Raw genomic sequence first — 18506 nt, 5'->3', positions numbered from 1 at the left:
GAACTTCTCCTGCAGAAACCTGGAACAGCATGGAACTTGTGTCAGAGCAGTTGGACTCCTAGTGATTGGTTGGTACTGAGGAACCACTTATGGATCTCTGAGAAGAATGTGTTGCCCATTGAAAAGGGTGGCAAAACGTTTTTGGCATTTGAACCCTCCTAATATTTTAAATATGATACATTTTTTCTGATATGTCCTTATTGATCATGGCTTCAAGAGGGAGAATCTGGAGAGAGGGAAATTTTCTATATAAAAATTCATGCATTGTCATCTATAAATGGGCCTGCCCAACCCAGTAGGCTGGGGTGGACAGTCAGTTTGTCCCTGAGGGCCCTATGAGGCGGTAGGCAGAAGGCTACACACGTAAAGACTCTCTCACATGTAAAGACACACACACAGCGTTCACACACACATAGACACAGATACCATTCTTCCTCCCCAACTTCTCCCCACAAACAGAAACACACATCCTTCCCCTGCCCTGGACACACAATAAAAGACAATAAAACACACACATACACATAATGAGACACACTTACATGCACATAGGCACAGACCAAAGACACAATGTTCTTCTCACACTCTCATTCACATGCAGACATCCAACCTTCTTTCCAGACTGGTGCGTTTTTTGCAGGTATATTTTGGGACATGTCACGGATACAATACTAGTGCGTTGGTAGTGGATTTATATTGGACTATCCACACAGCGTTCCATTTTATCAGGTGTTCTGTGATGCTGCCTTGATGCCATTGGTTTCTGGAGGAGTGCTATAGCGACAAAAAACAAACCAGAATATTTGTCATATAAACAGATACAGGATTTCAGCCAGATGTTACGGGACATGCACCGTCTGGAAATGAAGCAGTATGTCTGCCCCAGAACCTTTGTAGGCACAAACAGTATTGAAAGTGGGATTGCACATAATTGCCCCAAGACCATCCGCGGCACAAATCACGATGAATGCACAATAAAGTGGGGATGTCTGGAGGGCCCCCCTCTTGCACACACACTTTAATATCTCCCCCTCCCTAATGGTCCTGATGCACCCAAGTCCACTGTCTCCACGTTGGTTGGCTAAACACAGCATGGGGTCAGCAAGATATTTTGGTTTCAACCTGTCTCCACTCCCTAGTGATCCCCACGCAGCCACAATGGCTGGGAACAGCATTTTTTTTCTCCCTGCCATCCAGCTGATGGCTGACCGGCAAGCAAAAGACTTCCCAGGCTTGGCAGGCCACAGGGAGAGTGGCCAAGGGCCACATGAAGCCCAGGATACTCTGTGGGGGCTCTCTGGTGAGCAGTAGATAGTGGAGCCTGGGGCATCAGAAATCCAGAGGCTGCCATTTAAAATGGAAAACGTAGGGGTAGGGACACAACCCCATGGACCCTTGGGACAGGGACAATGTGATCTGGTGCATGGGAAATTATTCCTCCCCCAGTTTTCTGTTTGCAACTTCTTTCTCATATTCTAAACAAGCAAACAGAAGATTTGAGCCTTACTCCAGTGTACTCCAGTGCGCTGGAGGGATTCCTTCACTCCTTCCCTGCTTCACACGCCCTCCGTGCAGGGTGCCATTGTGCGACAGAGCAGCAGCTCTGGTTAGCAGGGCCCATCAGGTTCCTGGCCAGGCTCTTGCGAGTATCCACAGGTGGACACAAGATATCGTGAAATCCCCCTGTGGGGGCGGGGGGGGGAGGCTGTAAAAGTCTGGTCTGGCCTGATTGCCAGGGCCGTTTCCTGCAAGTGCTTCCCTACCTGCCTGCCCTTGGTTCTAGTGGTTCACTGGACTTCTGGGTTGCTGGTTAACAGGGCCGGACAGGAATATCACTCCCAGCTTCAATATTACTCCCAACTTCAAGTTACTGTAAACTTCCCAGAGAGCTTCGGCTATGGGGCGGTATAGAAATACAATAAATAAATAAATAGGCACCGGGCTGGGAGGTTTTGCCTTTCCCCCAGTGAATGCATCCTTTCCGTTAGACATTTTGTTTTCACTTTGTCACAACTCAAGGCAGAAGCGACATCGGGCAAGATCAAAACATTAGGGGGAAACCCAGAAGAGGTCTAGGGGGCAAATACATAGGCCACTTCCCTAGCTCAGGGGAGGAACCGGGCCTTTACATCAAGACCTCTCTGGCTGCCCAGATGCATGGCCTGTGCCATGGTGGGATCTAATGCTAGGCAACTCCCAAGGCCATTTCCCGACCAGTGGGCTGAGACAGGGTTCCCACAGCAAGAGCAAGAGCTGTTGGAATGAAGACCAGATCCTTGCCTGAAGACCAGATCGCTGCCATGCCAACCATGCTTCCTGCTGTAATCCAAAATCAAGTTGTGGCCTGTTTGTAACCCATGCTGGTGTCTTGGTCTGAGCCTGCTGCTCCAATGAGCCGCTTCATGCGGCTTCCGCACAATTATTTCATGTGTGACACAAGGGAGAGACCCTATAATTTCCTTCCCCAGCTGCATACAACATGATATGCACACACAGGGGTTGGGAAATTTGATTTGTCTAAGGCAGCAGCAAAATAATGGAGTTTGCTCTGATGATAGGGGTTTGTTGGGGGGTGGTCCCTTTAGGCCTTCAATTTCTTTTCTTCTTTTGAAACCCTCACTATTAGTGACAGCACAAGAATTGTACATCTTGAGATTCTCCAGGATGTTTCAGCCTATCAAAATGGAAGGGCCATAGCTCTGGGCTGGAGAAGAGGGGAACTACTGTCTGTAACTCCAGAGCTGTAGCTCAGGGAAAGGGCTGTAGCTCAATGATGGGGCATCTGCCTTGTATCCAGAAGGATACACCCAAGACATCAGGCAGACAGAAGCATTATTTGTATCCTTTCACCCTAGGTCTTTGGGGAAAAAGGTTTCTAAATCCACTTTGTCCTGTTGGCTACGAGCCTGTATTTCTATCGCATATCAGTCTCTTAATCTGCCAGTGCCGTCTAACATCATGGCTCATTCCACCAGGTCAGCTGCTGCTACGGCGGCATTCCTAACTAATGCTCCTCTTGCTGACATATGTAGGGCAGCGGTATGGGCTACCCCTAACAGGAGTTGTAGTTCAAAAAAGTAACTTTTCCAATCTCTTAATCCCTGGCATCTCCCAGTAGAGCTGGGAGAAACCTCTGCTTGAAAACTCTGGAGAGCCACTGCCAGACACTGTACACAATACTGAGCTAAATGGGCCAATGGATTGACTCAGTAAAAACCAGCTTCCTATGTTCCGGTTCCGAAAGGCAAGTTATATGACTGGTCTGCATTGGCACACCCAAGCACCACATTAGACAGGCTTTGAAGATTAAATAACCTGTGTTACCTATGAGCTAAAATCAATCTGTTTCCTTTATTCATTTCTGTTCATGGAATTTGGCTATGTAGCTGGAAAGCCAAGTAGACTTTGGCTTTGGCCTCCTGATAAAGAGCGTTGAAGATAAAATAAATAAATAAAAGTGTTGCATAAATACCATCATTAACTGATTAAATCACAGCTGCTCACACACCTTTGCAAGCCAGTATCAGGGTGCATTTCTTTTCTGACAAGATGGACAGAATTAATTTTACCTGTAAACAAGTCAGCTCCAGCATCACAAATGTGCAGGAATGCACTCATATCTTCTAGAGCCCCCCTCCCCAAATTGCTATAAAATATACAATAGGAGATCTAAGAACATCAGAACCCTGATGGATCAGACCAATGCTCACAGGCACATGTTGTCAAATTCTTCCAAGCTACATGGGAAGTGGATTGGACTGTGAAAGACCAACCCAAATTGTGTTTGCATTTTGACAAATTTGTAGGGCAGTCCCACATCTCAGAGAGGAGGTCAGGTCTCCTACTCCCCTGGTGCATTTGCCATAGCTGCCCAATTTCCCTGCTTTTTAAAGTTTGATAGAAGTATCTGTGGGCTATAGGTATGTTCTTAAACCATGAGGTTTTTTTTGCCTATTAGTTAATTTCTCTGCTTTTTAATCTGGGCGGTAAGAAATGGGATTCTGTACAAGCTTGCCGAGAATGGAGTGATAATTTGCATGCTTATTGAGTTCAGTGGGATTTACTTCCCTGCAATCATGCTTAGGATAGGTGAAACTGACCACAGGGGATGGAGAGGGGAGGAGGGAGAGGAGATGGGGAGGAGGGGGATGGGAGCAGGAAGGAGGGGGAGGGGAGGAGAAGGACAGGTTTGATCATTTGCATGTTTATTGAGTTCAGTGGGATTTACTCCCGTGCAATCATGCTTAGAATAGATAAAACTGACAGGGGAGGGGAGGGAGGGACGGCTGGAGTGGGCAGGAGAAGAGGAAGAAGGAAGAGGGGAGGGGAGGAGGAAGGGAGAGGATCGGGGAAGGATGGGAAAGGGAGGTCTGATCATTTGCATGCTTATTGAGTTCAATGGGATTTACTCCTATGCAATCATGGTTAGGACAGGTAAAACTGACCATGGTGGAGGAGGGGGGAGGGGAAGGAGCAGATTGGAGGGGGGCAAAGGAAGAGGAAGGGGAGGGCAGGTTTGATCATTTGCATGCTTATAGAGTTCAATGGTATTTACTCCCGTGCAATCATACTTAAGATAGGTAAAACTGACCATGGGGAGGAGAAAGAGGAGGGAAAGGAGGGGATTGGAAGGGGATGGGGGGTAGGGGCAAGGGGAGGGGAGGGACAAGAGAGAGGGGATAGGAGGGAGGAAAAGGGAGGGTGGGTTTGATCATTTGCATACTTTTTGAGTTCAATGGCATTTATTTCTGTGCAATCATGTTTGAAAATGGAAATGGACTGCCTTCAAGTCGATCCCAACTTATGGCAACCCTATGAATAGGGTTTTCATGGTAAGCTGTATTCAGAGGGGCTTTACCATTGCCTTCCTCTGAGACTGAGAGGCAGTGACTGGCCCAAGGTCACTCAGTGAGCTTCATGGCTGTGTGGGGATTCAAAACCTGGTCTCCCAGGTTATAGTCCAACACTGACCTGGGGGAGGGGCAGGGAGGGTAGGAGAAGGGGGAGGAGAGGAGATTGGGTGGGTGGGCACTGGGCAGAAGGGAAGCTCCTTTCCTTTCCAAATGGAAAACATTGTGAACAGTATCATTGATTTTCAGGGTTTCCCCCACCTTTTTAGTTTACAGCAGGCACATGTAGCCTCCCACCCAAATTTACACCAAAGCTGTCCCTAGCCATGTCCACACCAGGCCTTTATTTCACTTAGGACAGTCATGGCTTCTCTCAAAGAATCCTGGGAAGTGTAGTTAGTGAAGGGTGCTGAGAGTTGCTAGGAGATGCCCTGTTCCCCTCACAGAGTTTCAATCAGAGTGGCTGACTGCTAAACCAGTCTGGCCACTGGAGCTCTGTCAGTGGAATAGGAATCTCCTCTCAACACCCTCCACAAACTACACTTCGCACGATTCTTTGGGGGAAGCCATGACTGTCTTAAGTGAAATCAAAGTCTGGTGTGAGTGTGGCCCCCTGATTAGGCAAGCCCAGCAGCTGTGAGTCTGGCTTTTAGAACACTGACAGTTGGTTCTTACTGAGCATGCCCAACATTATCATTGAGTTCAATGCAAAATTTCTTAAATTAATTAAAAACCAGCCAGGCATTTTTTTAACTTTTAACCTGCAGAACATGAAGGTCAGAGAATGGGGCAAGGTCAGTAATAGGATTACAGGTACTCTGTGAACATGACTGATTTTTAATGAATTTCAACAGATTATGTGAACTCTGACAGAAAGAAGTCCAAACGGGCTCTGGGGTTTTTTCTCTCTTTTAGACTTTGAACTCTGTATTCTCTCTGACTGTTTTGTGTATTGCCATGAAAATTGAGAGGGTTGTTAAGCAAGCGTTTCTGAGTTCAGGACTATAAGTTCTGTAAGGTTTTGTTTTGAAATGAGCTTATGGGAAGGATCAGAATGGCATGGGGGGTATTTTCAATTTAACATTGTGGAATGTGAAAAATCCACGCAGGCTGTAGTATACAGCCACTCTTGTGGCTGTATAATTTCTCCTAATAAACAGTTTCGTAGGTAATTTTGACTAATGTACACATTGTTGCAAGCCATTTCTCGTCAATGCATTTTTGTATGTGATTTTTACTCATGTATTCATTTTTATGCATGCTTTCTTCTAATATATGCATTTTTGTAAACATTGGTTGGTTGGCGAACTGCATTGCAAAATTCGGATAAGTGGGAATTTCAAAGGATGGCTGTGTTTCAGTCGTCATATTGTTTTGGAAAGTGAGAATCTAACAGATCCAGCTTGAATTGTGGACTGAATTGAAATTCCATCCCTACCTGTGAGTGAAGCAGAAATATGGAAGGCTCTTTCACAGGGGAGGAAAATTTCAGAGAATCAGAAAACAAGTTTCAGAATAGCACTGTATCTGTGTGTAAAACCATAGCAAGTGCTCATTAAGATACAATGGTTTTGTTTTTGGTTTTTTGTAATTTAGTTTTGAATATAACCAAGACTTGGTTCAAACCTTGCTGAGAACCTTCTCTTCCTGCCTCATACCTGCCTGCACTCAAATCTGAAATGGTGCCTCTAGTTATATTGATTGGTTGATACCGGAGACCAATGGGATTGCATTCTATGTCTGCAAGATTCTAAACCCCCTTTGTTCTTTTTATTTTGGCAGGGAGGACCCTGTAACCCATTCATTTTGACTTGTTTATCTATTAATCATATATGAGCATGATTGCTTCAGTTACGCTTGCACATCTTGGCTTTGTCTTGAACTCTTGGTTATATTTGTTCTTGATTTTGAGAGGCTCATTGGGACAAAATTTGCAAACTGATGCTCTGTGGTATTTAATTTTGCTCTGATAATGCACTTGGGAATTATTTGTGTGAATCCTGTATGGCTCCTATAAATATGTAAGGTGGCCAGCTTCTGTTTCTACATAAAAGCTTTAAAGCACAGCAGCATCCAGCAAGTGCAGATTCTCCCATCACAGCCAAACAGTGATGGGAGAAATTCCAACTCCTGGAATCACTCTCATCCTGGGGATTCTCAAAAAGACAGAACAGAACAGAACAAAAGCATTGCCCCAAATGGAATACTCTAATAACAAACTCATGCTCCGAGTATGAATCCTTATGTAACCAAAATGGCTTCATCCACACACAAGAGGAAGATGCCCATCGCAGGAAATGAAAAGAGGATTTTTGTGAGAACAGCCATTAGTTTTGCTAGGATTGCAAAAGTAAACATATATACAGGTGCCTCTGCTGTATTCCTTTCAGTGCCTGCTTCAAACTTTATTGTTTAGGCAAGCCCTCACTGGTAGAGCGCTATGATCAACTGGGTATATAAGAGGTAAGACAGTCTTTTTTAAAATGTGTAAAGGCAAGGGTCTTGCCAGTTGGCTTACTGAGAAGAAAAATGTGTAGGAAATATTCTACCCAATCAAAACATTTTAAAAAAGACTGTCTTACCTCTTATATACCCAGTTGATCATGGTGCTCTACCCCTTAAATATTAGACAGGTGGCATCTCTGTTATCTTTTCAGCACCTATTGAAGACCTTTCTCTTTCAATAATCCTTTTAAGTAGAGATCTTATCCCAGTTTGTGTCTGTTTTGGAATTGCTTTTTAAGATGTTTTTAAAGATTTTTAAAAGACGTTTTAAAGATGTTTTATTTTTCAAATGTTTTAAAGATGTTTTAAGGTGTTTTAGTGTTTTGTCCTTTGTGTACCACCATGAGTGTGCCACCATGAGCTCCTTCTGGGATACACGTTTATTAAATAATAATGATAATAATAATAAAAAAAACACAGTTCACCAAAAGATCTGGAGGCCTAATTTAAAATTCCTCCTCGCTACCACAAACGTATTGTATGGTGTTGGGTATATTACACTGGCACATTTTCAATCAAAGGACTAGCCAACTATTCATGGCTTTATTTATTTATTTTATTGTTTAATTTATATCCCTCCCTTCCTTCCAGCACGAGCCCAGCAGAGCTTACAGCAGAAACAAAACAACGGTCCAGTAGCACTCTAAAGGCTAGCATATGTATAATTGCATAAGTGTTCATGGATTACCAAGAATGATACATCACATGAAGCGGATAATTTGTGCCATAATAAGTGAGTTGTGAAGGTGCTTGTGCTGTTTTTCGTTGTTTTGCTAAAATTGCACTAAGATCTACTTTTTAGGGTTGCCGTGAGGATAAAAAGGCTATAATTTTTTAAATTGTTTTTATATTGTTTTAAATTTTAAAATTGTGTTTTAAATTGTTTTTAAAATATGTGTTTTAAATTGTATATTTGTTTTAATGTTTTTGATTGCTGTAAACCACCCAGAGAGCTTCGGCTATGGGGCGGTATACAAGTGCAATAAATAAATAAATATAATACGCTTTGGCAAACTTAAAATGCTGCTGCAAAAGCTAGGATGGTGCAGAGGATGGTTCAGATGAGAACTCAGTGTGCAGAGCCTATATGTCATATGGCAGCATGGATTGTAGCCTGCCTGCACACCCCTCCCAGGCAAGCCTGTCCCAGCAGATAGCCACACATTGGATTTGCAGAGGATCTACATGCAAAGTCCAGTGTTTGCAGGCCTGAATATCCCGGTTGTTGCGTCCTAGGTTTTTTCTCTTTCTTTTATTGTTAGGTTAGGTTTTTTTCATGATTCCAAACCAATTCAAAACTGGAGGCAGGCAGGTTGGAGAGAGAGACTTTTAATTTTGATTATGTCCATTCCACCTTTCCTCTGAGGAGCTCAAGGTGGCATTCATGGGTTTCTTCCTTCCCATGTTATCCTCGCAACAACCCTGTGAGGTAGGTTAGGCTGAGAGACAGTGACCAGCCCATGGTTACACAGTGAGCTTCATGGTTGATGTTTTTAACCCTGGTCTCCCAGGTCCTAGTCCACTTAATATCCCTGCAACGTATTCCACATTCTGGAACAATATGTACAAGTGAATAAGCTGGGGAAGGGAAATAATATTTTCCCATAGGTCTGGAAATTCATGGGGTCCCTTGTTAACAGTCCTGTGTGGCACCTTTAAGACTAACCAATTCAAGATGCAAGCCTCCACATATCAGGGAGCAAGCCCCATGGAATTCAGTGGGATTTATCCTGAGTAATGTATAGTTATTGTAGCATGAATCCACACTAGAAACTGTGACAGCAGTGACCTCTTCTCAACCAAGATATGACACTTAGGTGCTAAATATTAATTAAACTGCAGTGTTTAAGTGCCCCCTGTTTCTTTGCAAAGGAGGAGGGTAGGGACAGAACCAGAACAGGTGGAAGCCGCACCACTCTTCTGCCACCTGAGAAGCAAATGTGACAGCAAGGATCCCTTCTGAACCAAAGTAAGACTTTCCCCCCCAGTTTAGTTAGGTTCTATTTGTAAAATTGCAGTCCTTAAGTGTCCACAGTATCTTGGCAAAGAAGCAGGATGGTGAGAGAGAACAGAACAACTTTGCCCTGCCCCTTCTAGCAGCCCCACCTGGTCACCAACCGCCATTGCAAAAAGGTGTTACTTATAATGAAGGCAAGGCAGTTTGGTGCCGGCCATTTCACCCTCACCTGTGAATGTGGGGTTGGTTGGTTGGTTGAATTACGAATGGGGCAGAAGAAGTCTTTTCCACAAAGATCTTCCTAACTTCATGCTGCTGAGTTCAGCAGAAGAAAAAACACGCCAATACCTGCAGGCAGCATTCTTCTTTTCACCTGCAGGATCTCATCCTCTTTTAATTATTCAGCTTGCAGTGATTGAGAACTGTGCTCTGGGCAGAGCTTGGAAAAGTTACTTTTTTTGAACTACAGCTCCCATCAGCCCCAGCCAGCATGGCCACTGGATTGGGCTGATGGGAGTTGTAGTTCAAAAAAAGTAACTTTTCCAAGCTCTGGCTCTGGGCTGGCAGCTAAGCTTTTGGTCATATTTTTCCAGAGTGTTACCACCTGCTGAAGCACATGAATGTAGTTCTCTTTTGCATGATGTCAGCTTATAGTACTTACAGTGCATTTGAATCAGACCAACTGCTTTTCTCAGGCTGCATACACAGAACATTTTATTCAGGAATCACTGGAGACTGAGTTCTTGTTCCTTCTACCCAGTCCACACGCAACATAGACCTATTGCATGTTTTTTGCCCCTGAAAAGTGCTTCTTATCAAACTGGTATCTTTCCAAAAAGCAAATTTCATTGCAGATTGATTCTGCATTACCTCACAGTGTGTCAATTTAAAAACAAATGTTGGTGCTCCTACAAAACCTGCCACATGATGTTGTAGGTGGCCATATAACAAGATCACAAGGGTGAAGGGGTTCAAATGTGTCATCTAATAGAGGGGAGGATTTTCAAACACATATCAAGCAACTACACTCACCTGTCAGGATGGCAAGATCTGCAATCAATCTAGACTGAAAGCAGGACGTTGAGGATGAGCACAAACAATTCTGTATTGAGAAAAAGTAAATTTTGTGGCTACAAACAGGTACACGGGTACGCAGCTTCAGTCTCCCCTCCCCCTCCTTCTGTATTAAACATGCACCATGTTGCTGAATGTTGTGGTTTGTTGTGGGACAACAGGGGTGACAGTTCATGAGGTGATGATCACCAGTGATCAGTAGTGGCTAGTGTGGAGGCACAAGTGGGCTGCGTTGCTCTCCTGATTTCCCAACACTGCAGGTCACTGCCACTTACCAAGAGGGAAAGGAGAGGGGAGTTTGACATGGTATGGTGCAGCATGCAGTGGTGGACTCAATCCAAGGCTGCTGCCACCGTGTACCATAGTGTGCCAGGCTCCCTGTACCTCACACCTCCCCCTCTCGGAAGCCGGAGGAGCAATGCAGACCCACCAGTGCCGCCGCACTGGCCAATACTGCCAGTGATGCCCCCCAGTTCTTCCACTACCCGCCCCCCAGTTTATAAATCTCTAGTGAGAAATGAATGGATAGAATCATGTATTTGGGTTAAAATCATCTGCATGCTATTTTGCACCATTTGAACAAGGATGGTGTTTGGGGAAAGGGAGATAAAACAATAGGACATAACAGGATCTAATCATATAGGTGACAGATGATGATCTTTATCAGGCTCTTAAGCTCCAGGGCTGAATAGACAAGACAGTAGGTTACTCCACCATCTTTTTTCCTCAGCTGAATGGTTAAGCATTCCTTATCTAAAGATGCAGATGAGATAAATGTTGCTGTCCCATCTACTTCAAGGTGCTGACTTTGCCACAGGCATGAAAAGCAGTTGAATCTAAATAGTGCTATCCAGCATCTGGTCTGGTAGTCTACTCCAGATGTGGGGAACATACAGCTGTCCAGATGTTGCTGAACTACAACTCCCATCATCCCTGGCTGACCATGCTGTCTGATGGGAGCTGTAGTCCAGTAACATCTGGAGGGCCAAAGGTTCCCCACACCTGGCCTACTCTGTCTAATTCCTTCATCCTCTGCACCAGCAACAGGGAAACTGTGACCCTCCAGATACTGTTGGATTCCCACAGTAGTGGGGTGCGGGAGGTGCGGACCGCACCCGGGTGACACCATGAGGGGGGTGACACCCAGAGCCACCCCATTGCGGGGCAGGGCGCCCGTGCCGTTACCTGGCAAAGGAGCTGAGAAGCGCTCCTCCTCGGAGGCAGGCAGGCAGGCGGGCGAGACCGGGAGCAGCGTCGGCGGAGCGAGGGAGGCGCGCTGGCGTTCCCAGGCCTGCTTCCCCGGCTGGGTGCCCCTCTGGAGTGCGCCCTCCCAGGGGCATGGACAGGGGTGGCTGGCATCGTGCGCATGCGCGTGCTCAGCACAAGATTTGGGGGCTCGCCAAGGGCCTCCCGGCACCCGGTCCTGTGCCTGCCCAAAGCAGGCGCCCGCTCGCTGGTGGTGAAGCCGGGATGGGCCTTCCACCGTCAGCCTGGAGCACGTGGTCAGCATCTCCTGCTGAGTGTGCACGCACGTGAGGACAGCCACCCCTGTCCATGCCCCTGGGAGAGCACGCGCCGGAGGTCCGCACCCCCCCGCACTCCCGCTAGTGACGCTGCTGGATTCCCACTCCCATCAGCACCAGCCAGCATGGTCAGGGGTCAAGCATGATGAAGCTGTAGTCCAGCAACACCTTGTTTACAGGCTCTTCAGCTCTGCTCTGTATGATGATGCTGGACATGACATCACTCTTTGCATTGTCATCACAGACAGTGATGCCTTTGCCAGCTTCACCGTAAGAACCAGGTTTGGCATTCTTGTCATGAAGATGACAATGCTTCCTAACTGTCAAATGAGATCGATTCCCATCTGCAAGCACGATGGAGAAGTGGCCTTGCCAGATCCCATCCCATCATTCACAGCAGCTTTTGCCAACCTGGTGCCTTCCAGCTATTTTGGACTACAACGCCCATCAGCCTTAGCCACTCCAGAGAACACTGAAATAACAGGTGAACAATAGGTGCCTCAAATTGTCCCCAAGGCATGACAAACTACTAGCCCTTAGTCACATATTCATTTCCATTAGCTGAGCTGAGTGACAGGGCTTCCTGTGAAAGAAAGACTTTTGAGGTATTTCAGTTTCCTTACCACTTACTCTGTCAACTCATCAAGGTCCTCCAACATCATTAGGAACACTCAAAGGTCTTGATCCCAACCCCCATCAAGGATAACAGCAGTCCTCCCTCTGACTTCAGGCAGAGTAAGAGATGGCTGGAGATGAGAAGGGCTGGTGATGGCACCATCTGGAGCCTGTCAGTTCGTTCCTTTCATCAGCCAAAAGGGCTCATTAGAGGGCGATGTGAAAGGCTGTTTCACTGCCAGGGGCTGAACAAGCTGTTTTCATAGTGCATTTGAAGCTTTCCCTCCCAGATAGCCACTGGAGCTGGATGCTGGCTACAGAAAGACTACCCTTACAAGGAAATCACACTTGGGATAACAGTGTTTTATTCCATTCCATTGAACGCGTTTGTTGAGGCCACCTTTGCTGATGAGTGTCAGTTGTTGAGGGATTTGTGGATAGGTCACCTCTTTTGGTGTAGCCGCCTGTGCTTGGCATGTGGTGAGTGGCTGTTGTTGAGGAATTTGGGGATAGGTCATTGTAACAATTTTCCTTTCTATGAGAACCCTCAGAGCTCCAGAACATTCTCTCACATCAGAGTCCACCTGGTGGGTCCCTAAATCCCCAATGAATTTAGGCACATTCTCCAACTAGCTCTATCTTCCTCCAGCCCCACCCTTCCTATTTCTGGCTCACAACTGAGGTTTTGCATCCAGAACTGTCTTATCCTCCTGGTCTTCCCTCTCAGCAACTTACTTGTCTCCTAGGACTATTGCCCATCATACGCTCCTCTCTCAGTTCTGTACCCAACTTTGGCTTGCGTTTCTGTCCCACTCTCTCTACCCTGCAGCACTCTGAGCCATCCTTTACACTACAGCACTCAGAACCATTCTGTGAGTGAGCACGTCCTCTGGTGTGCTGACACTGTGGTACTCCAGTCCCAGCCTGACTGGTTGAGTTGCAAGAGAGGTTCTGCAGAGATTGGCAATGGCTGTCTCTGCCTGCCTCTCACAATCACTTCTGCTTCATCACATGAAGCGACTTGCCATGCGCTATTTGCGACCACGGATAAATGTAGCAAATGAACATCATGACTTTAAACACATTTATCAGGATGGAGGGACGTCCTATTGATCTCACTTCAGCTGATTTCAAGGTGACTGTACTTTTGCTCACACCTGTAGGCAATCTACAGCCCAATAGTTTCTGTAGATGTACTACACTGCGAGCATAAATCATTTCCATTTTTGCCCATTATCATTATCAGCCTTTCTGAATCTCACTTTGGAAATGTATCCCTGCTGGATGAAAAATGCTGCTATTAAAGAAAGCTATTTTCTTTCAGCTGCGGATGATTTAATTAAACAATAAGATATGACAGGTGTATATTCAATCTCTCTGCATCAGCACATGTATGTGGAGTTTAATACACACAAATGTATGCATTAGCACCATTGATTTTCATGGGTTTTACTCCAAAGTAAGTGTGTATTCAGGATTGCAGCCTAAATATTATGTGTAACTGGAGGGCTGCATTTCTGTGACAAAAACTCCATGGGCCTATTTTGTTTCCAAATGAATATCATTAAAAACTACAGTCATTTCACGTGGCTCTAATTTCTAAAATTGTACATTTTAGTTTTAATGATGATGAATTTTAAACAGCAGGGCTTTTTTGGTCTCCAAGAATTTTTTTTTGTTCCAAGGTTACTTTTTTCCCAGTTGAAAAGAGAAAGAGATGGATTTAAAAACACATACAAGATGACCTTCAGGCCAAAAAACACACACATGAAAATGCAAAGGAAAATAAAGGATTTGGTTATACCCTTTCTGCATTATATAAATAAGTATATCATTTGTACTCTCACTTCATGTTTGAAATTCTTCAGTAACAGAATAAGATCTGGAGTATTTTTAAAGACCTCCCCCCCCCCTTTGGAATCCTCTCAAATCTGTGCACCATAAGGATGAATAATTTATATGGCAATGAGGAAAGTCTGTCCGGTTCTTTGAACAGTTGTTATTATAGCCAATATATATATCCTAATGAACTGCTATTATTATATCACCCCTTGTTTTGCTGCACTGGTGTAGAGATGACCTCGAGAAGCGAGGCCTTTCTACCTAAGGAGTTTATAATTTATAGACATAGGGCTGCAAACTAATCCTTGAGTAATCAGAGCTATTTGTGTTTGAGTTGTGTTTCAGAGCACTCATATGAGGAAAGCTACTTACCAGAACAAGCGTTGCAGGACAAGGGCATCCTTGTTTGCTTGTAAATCTCCTCATAAACTGTTACATGCTATGGATCAATTGGGTGACTTGGCTTTGTCTAATTTATTTTCATTCAGTTCAGTTTTAAGCGGCCTGTCATCTCAGCCGCCTATTAACCTGAGGTTGAACTCTTCTTGTAAAGTGAATGTGGGCAAAAGCGTTTCTGAAAATGACCTGAGTCTACAGGAGCTACAAAATCATGCCCGAGCAAAATGTTTTGCAGGCCTAGTGTTTGATTTTGCAGTGCTTATACCAACCATCAAGGTGGCATTATGCAAAAAGAGGAATTCCCTGAGATGTCTGTACGTACCTGCTGTAAGGATGGGGAAGACATTTGGTTTATGTGAACCAACCCAATTCTCACTTTGAATTGAAACACAGCAGCAATTCAAAATTCACATTTCTCTGAATTTTGTGACGTAGTTTCTGAGCCACACCATGTGTACAAAAGTGCATATATTAGGGGAAAGTGTGCATAAATATATATATATATTAATGAAAATAACATATAAAATGCATTATATTAGGAGAAAGTGCTTGTAAAAATATGTAAATTAGGCAAAAATGCATACAAAATGGTTTATATTATGAGAAATGTCCACTAAAATGCTGATGTATTTTCATGAGGACTTTGTTTAACATGATGAGGAAATATGGAGAACTGAACTTAAAACTGGAAAAATGAGAGAAACTGAAATTGATAGATTTGCCTACCGCTTAACTACCTGTCTTCAAGCAAATCTTGATGCAAGAAGGAAAACAAGGCAAGGGCCTTAGTCTTAGAACATAAGAACATAAGAAGAGCCTGCTGGATCAGGCCAGTGGCCCATCTAGTCCAGCATCCTGTTCTCACAGTGGCCAACCAGGTGCCTGGGGGAAGCCCGCAAGCAGGACCCGAGTGCAAGAACACTCTTCCCTCCTGAGGCTTCCGGCAACTGGTTTTCAGAAGCATGCTGCCTCTGACTAGGGTGGCACAGCACAGCCATCATGGCTAGTAGCCATTGATAGCCCTGTCCTCCATGAATTTGTCTAATCTTCTTTTAAAGCCATCCAAGCTGGTGGCCATTACTGCATCTTGTGGGAGCAAATTCCATAGTTTAACTATGCGCTGAGTAAAGAAGTACTTCCTTTTGTCTGTCCTGAATCTTCCAACATTCAGATTCTTTGAATGTCCACGAGTTCTAGTATTATGAGAGAGGGAGAAGAACTTTTCTCTATCCACTTTCTCAATGCCATGCATAATTTTATACACTTCTATCATGTCTCCTCTGACCCGCCTTTTCTCTAAACTAAAAAGCCCCAAATGCTGCAACCTTTCCTCGTAAGGGAGTCGCTCCATCCCCTTGATCATTCTGGTTGCCCTCTTCTGAACCTTTTCCAACTCTATAATATGCTTTTTGAGATGAGGCGACCAGAACTGTACACAGTATTCCAAATGCGGCCGCACCATAGATTTATACAATGGCATTATGATATCGGCTGTTTTATTTTCAATACCTCTCCTAATTATCGCTAGCATGGAATTTGCCTTTTTCACAGCTGCCGCACACTGGGTCGACATTTTCATCGTGCTGTCCACTACAACCCCGAGGTCTCTCTCCTGGTCGGTCACCGCCAGTTCAGACCCCATGAGCGTATATGTGAAATTAAGATTTTTTACTCCAATATGCATAATTTTACACTTGTTTATATTGAATTGCATTTGCCATTTTTCTGCCCATTCACTCAGTTTGGAGAGGTCTTTTTGGAGCTCTTCACAATCCCTTTTTGTTTTAACAACCCTGAACAATTTAGTGTCATCAGCAAACTTGGCCACTTCACTGCTCACTCCTAATTCTAGGTCATTAATGAACAAGTTGAAAAGTACAGGTCCCAATACCGATCCTTGAGGGACTCCACTTTCTACAGCCCTCCATTGGGAGAACTGTCCGTTTATTCCTACTCTCTGCTTTCTGCTTCTTAACCAATTCCTTATCCACAAGAGGACCTCTCCTCTTATTCCATGACTGCTAAGCTTCCTCAGAAGCCTTTGGTGAGGTACCTTGTCAAACGCTTTTTGAAAGTCTAAGTACACTATGTCCACTGGATCACCTCTATCTATATGCTTGTTGACACTCTCAAAGAATTCTAATAGGTTACTGAGACAGGACTTTCCCTTGCAGAAGCCATGCTGGCTCTGCTTCAGCAAGGCTTGTTCTTCTATGTGCTTAGTTAATCTAGCTTTAATCATACTTTCTACCAGTTTTCCAGGGACAGAAGTTAAGCTAACTGGCCTGTAATTTCCGGGATCCCCTCTGGATCCCTTTTTGAAGATTGGCGTTACATTTGCCACTTTCCAGTCCTCAGGCACGGAGGAGGACCCAAGGGACAAGTTACATATTTTAGTTAGCAGATCAGCAATTTCACATTTGAGTTCTTTGAGAACTCTCGGGTGGATGCCATCCGGGCCCGGTGATTTGTCAGTTTTTATATTGTCCATTAAGCTTAGAACTTCCTCTCTCGTTACCACTATTTGTCTCAGTTCCTCAGAATCCCTTCCTGCAAATGTTAGTTCAGGTTCAGGGATCTGCCCTATATCTTCCACTGTGAAGACAGATGCAAAGAATTCATTTAGCTTCTCTGCAATCTCCTTATCGTTCTTTAGTACACCTTTGACTCCCTTATCATCCAAGGGTCCAATTGTCTCCCTAGATGGTCTCCTGCTTTGAATGTATTTATAGAATTTTTTGTTGTTGGTTTTTATGTTCTTAGCAATGTGCTCCTCAAATTCTTTTTTAGCATCCCTTATTGTCTTCTTGCATTTCTTTTGCCAGAGTTTGTGTTCTTTTTTATTTTCTTCATTTGGACAAGACTTCCATTTTTTGAAGGAAGACTTTTTGCCTCTAAGAGCTTCCTTGACTTTGCTCGTTAACCATGCTGGCATCTTCTTGGCCCTGTGAGTAAGCAAAGTGTAGCATTCTGGTTTTCAGACAGATCTTTTTTGGCAGTTGGATCAGTGAAACGATGCCATCTACGACTGTCCTTTAGGTCCAAACTACATGTGGCATTAAATGCTCTTTCACATTTCACTGAGCTAGATGGATCAATGGCTTGACTCAGTATTATTTTTATTTAAGACATACATACCACTTATATACCGCTTCGTCATTTGCATTTCTAAGCAGCATATATAAAATAAACCATACAGAAATAAAACAATAAACATACATCATAAAACCAAACACTACCTTGAAATGTGTGCCGGAACAAGAAAGTCTTAGTCACGTGCCTGAAGTTCAGCAAGGGGTATAAAACTGCTTCCTATTTGCCTTTTTGTTTAAACAGGTGTTTGGCTTATTGAGTTGATTTCCTTTGTTTCTGCTGTTCTGTATTTAATCTTATTTAATATGTTTTTAACTGATTGCCATTTCTCTGATTTCTTTTAACTGCTCTAGTATGATTGTTATATTTTTTCTGTAATTGTTTACGATGCTTATTGTTATATGGTCTGGTTAATAATCTTTTATTGTGTTTTACTGTTGGCTGCCTTGGGCATTATACCTGGAAACGCAGGATATAAATGTAACGAATAATAAATAATTTGTGTGCAGGAGCTCAGTACACCATGTGGACTGAGGATCCCACATCACTGAAAACTGCTATGTGTACTTAACAGATAAGACAACAGATCACATGGTACGAGGGATGGGGGAGAAATTTGATTCAGTTTGCTTTTTAAACCAAATTGATCAA

General features: G+C 44.1%; 1 long non-coding RNA gene across 1 annotated transcript in view; it reads right to left on the bottom strand.

The window, feature by feature from the left end:
* Positions 1-639: 639 nt before the first annotated feature.
* The window catches only part of LOC133364784 (uncharacterized), a 48851-nt gene continuing 30984 nt past the window's right edge, over positions 640-18506 (bottom strand). Inside the window, exons 2-3 of the long non-coding RNA XR_009758029.1 lie at positions 10342-10411; positions 640-771 (exon numbers count right to left, since the gene is read on the bottom strand). This is a non-coding gene — a long non-coding RNA (uncharacterized LOC133364784). The remainder of the gene's footprint in view (positions 772-10341; positions 10412-18506) is intronic.

The sequence above is a fragment of the Rhineura floridana genome, chromosome 10 (assembly GCF_030035675.1).
Source record: "Rhineura floridana isolate rRhiFlo1 chromosome 10, rRhiFlo1.hap2, whole genome shotgun sequence".
NCBI lineage: Eukaryota > Metazoa > Chordata > Lepidosauria > Squamata > Rhineuridae > Rhineura > Rhineura floridana.
Note: the sequence above shows the minus strand (reverse complement) of the source record. Positions and strands in the feature narration are given on the sequence as shown.